The sequence below is a fragment of the Macaca nemestrina genome, chromosome 13, assembly GCF_043159975.1.
Source record: "Macaca nemestrina isolate mMacNem1 chromosome 13, mMacNem.hap1, whole genome shotgun sequence".
In the NCBI taxonomy this organism is placed as follows: Eukaryota; Metazoa; Chordata; class Mammalia; order Primates; family Cercopithecidae; genus Macaca; species Macaca nemestrina.
The window spans coordinates 43,307,108-43,310,602 of NC_092137.1; positions in this window are offsets into that span (position 1 = coordinate 43,307,108).

Consider the following 3,495-nt stretch of genomic DNA (forward strand, 5'->3'; position numbering starts at 1 on the left):
TTGAGGACCTCAATAAACATATTATCCCCTCCCCTGGGCTTGCCTAGCTCTGGACTCATAGTGGTAATATAGCACTGAGCACATCACACGATGGTTACTTGCATACATGTCTGTCCCCCGAACCACCCACCACTGCTGTGCTCCTATACTATTATACATACTTAGTGGACCTGGAAAACTTCCTGTGACCTGGTTCAAAATGGCAGAAAAAGAGAAATAACATTAGAAAAGAAAGGGAAAAAGGAGGAAGAAGCAACAGCGTATTTCCAGGCACTTTGCTCTTCACTTGTGTTATTTAGTGAATAATCTCATCACTAGATAATCTCTTCAACCCTATAAGGTAGGTGTATCAGGCAGGAGAGGCTAGTATATGCTGCAGTAACAAACACCCCAATGTTTTGGGGGTTTGGTTTGGTTTGGTTTTAGAGACAGGGTCTCCCTTGGTCGTCCAGGCTGCAGTCTGGAACTCCTGGCCTCGAACAATTCTCCTGCCTCTTGAGCAGCTGGGACTACAGGCTTGCGCCACCAAACCAGTCTAATTTTTTTTAAATTTTTTGTAGAGACAGGGTTTTCTTATGTGGCCTGGAACACACAAATCCTAGGCTGCTCTCAAACTCCTGGGCTCAAGTAATCCACCTGCCTACGCCTCCCAAAGTGCTGGGATTACAGGCATGAGCCACTGGGCCTGGCCCATCCCAATGTTTTGGTGGCTTAAAACAGCAAAGATGTATTACTGTCATGGCAAATGAGCATTGCAGATGACTTGGAGGACCCTGAGCTGTGCTGTGCTAGCCCGGAGACCCGGGCTTAAGGAAGCTTCATATCAACGGCATTGTGGATGACCATATGGTGGCAAGAAGGGGCTATGGGGATTCACACATTTGCTCTTATTGCTGCTACCTGGAGGGGAGATGTGTCCATTCTACTCACATTTCTTTGGCCAAAGCAACTCACATGGCCACAATTACTTGAAGGGGGTAGTGAAGTTACCAGGCGAGTGAAGTTACCAGGTAGTGAAGTTGCCAGGCCTGCACCCCCAACTCTGTGTCATGAAGGCCACCATCCCCAGGTGTGCCAGTAGCCACTCCCAACTGTGCCACCCAAAGCCTCCTTGTGGCAAAGAGTGGACCCCACCCCTCCAAAGGCTACCCATCTCATTTCCCTGGAATACTCCCCCCATAGTATCAACACACAAGAATCTGGGTCAGTCCTTATCTTCCAGCAAAACTGAACTCATCAAGGAATCCAGCCTTGACTTTGGTTCGGCATGAAAATCACAACCATATTTCACAGACACTGTGGGTTTGGCAACCAGCAAGGGGGAGTGGAAAAAAACCAAGGACAGCTGGCTTGGGGTTGGAATGCGATTTTTTATCAAATAATTACATGCTATGTGCAGGCTGGGATCACACGCTTGAGGTTGTGCCTCGAAGAGAGTCTGCCGCCTGCATTTCCCAGCACCCTTTACCTTTTTTCCCATCATTGCTTGCAAGGGAGATTCTGTTGTCTCTGAAGCCAAGTCAGCTATGGTACGTGTGCGTGCGAGGGACAGTCAACCAGAGAGGTGCAAACCCACAAGGAGAGCCTCTGGGAACACAGCCCCTGCTGGTCCCTGGAGAGGGAAGGACAGGTTTGTGTCTAGCTTCTGAGTCCAAGGTTCAGAAAAGCCTTGCACACTTTGGGAGGCTGAGGCGGATGGATCACCTGAGGTCAGGAGTTCGAGACCAGCCTGGCCAACAACGGCGAAACCCCGTCTCTACTAAAAAAATACAAAAATTAGCTGGGTGCATGCTTGTAATCCCAGCTACTTGGGCGGCTAAGGCAGGAGAATTGCTTGAACCCAGAAAGTGGAGGTTACAGTGAGCCAAGATCATGCCACTGCAGTCCAGCCTGGACAACACAGCGAGATTCTGTCTCAAAAAGAAAAAAGGAAACAAAGAAAGAAAAGCCTTGTAGCAGCTCACACTCACATCCGTAATCTCAGTACTTTGTAGGTGGATGGATCACTTGAGCCCAGGAATTTGAGAACAGCCTGGGTTACATGGTGAAACCCTGTCTCTATTTCTTTTTTTTAAAAAAAGCCACTGCATCTGGCCTACCTGTCATTATTATTATTATTATTATTATTATTATTATTATTATTATTATTTTGAGACAGAGTCTTGCTCTGTCACCCAGGCTGGAATGCAATGGCACAATCTCAGCTCATTGCAACTTCTGTCTCCCGGGTTCAAGTGATTCTCCTGCCTCAGCCTCCCAAGCAGCTGGGATTACAGGCATGCACCACCACACCCGGCTAATTTTTGTACTTTTAGTAGAGATGGGGTTTCGCCATGTTGGTCAGACTGGTCCAGAACTACTGACCTCAAGTGATTCGCCCTCCTCGGCCTCCCAAAGTGCTGGGATTACAGGCATGAGCCACCATGCTCAGCTCCTATTATATTTTTTTTAAATTATATTTTTAAATGAAAAAAAAGAAAAGGTTTCCACATCCAGGAGTGTGTGCTAAGCCTCTGAGAAACAGTGCACAGAAATGCCCGCAGCCGTGGACCTTCTTCCTTCCTCTGCTCCAGGGGCGAGTCAAAGGAGGTGCAGTTAGGCAAAGGGGTGGAGGCTCAGGAGAGCGATGGGAAGAAATGAGCAAAGTTTCAGGAGATGAAACAAAGCAAAAGTTTGAGGTCTGAGACCAGTGAGATTCAGAGGCAGGGGCTGCTGGGGGCAGGGGCAGTGGGGAATGGAGGAAAGATCGTGGATCTGGGGCTCTGCTGCTTACCAGTTAGGTGACCTGGACAATCCCCAGGCCTCTCTAAGCCTCCGTTTCCTGAGCTAGTGGAATCACCCAGGCCACAGGGCTATTGTAGGGGTGGGCGCGCTCCTGAGGAAAACTAGCATGAGCTTGGCACCAGGCAGGTGAGGTCACATGCTGCTCTCTGGGCCCCCAACTGCTGTCCCCCAGACCCTGGTGTCAGACAGGGCCTGGTGAAAAATCCTTGCTGCCCTAGCCTGCCTAAGCTGTGGAATGGGGAGGGGTTTGTCCAGGAGAATCAAGTCCCAAGGGAACCAGCTACCTGCCAGGCAGAGGCTGCAGAAGGGCTCACCTGGCCTTTTCAGTCCCTCTCAGTCCCTTACTGTTCTGTCTCTCAAGAACATCCTGGCACTGCCGCTCCACGGCCCTGCTGGGGTCCCGGGTAGGACTTTCTGGGGGCAGAGGAAGCAATTCCAGGGCCTGCCCTTGGCAAGCTCATCGTCTAACTGGGAAGAGAGTAGTGGCTCACTATCCAGAAAACATAGGAAAGAGACTGTGGTATGGGGAGAGCAGGAAGCGTTCAGAGGCAGGAGGCAGAGCACGGGAAGGCGCTGGAGCCTGAAGGATGGAGAGGACCAAGAGTGGAGGGGATGGAGGGCTCTGCAGGCAGGAGGCACAGCAGGAAGAAAGGCCTGGAGGGTTGAATGGGGAGCAGCTGGGTGGGGAACCTGCAGTCCTAGAGATAGAAG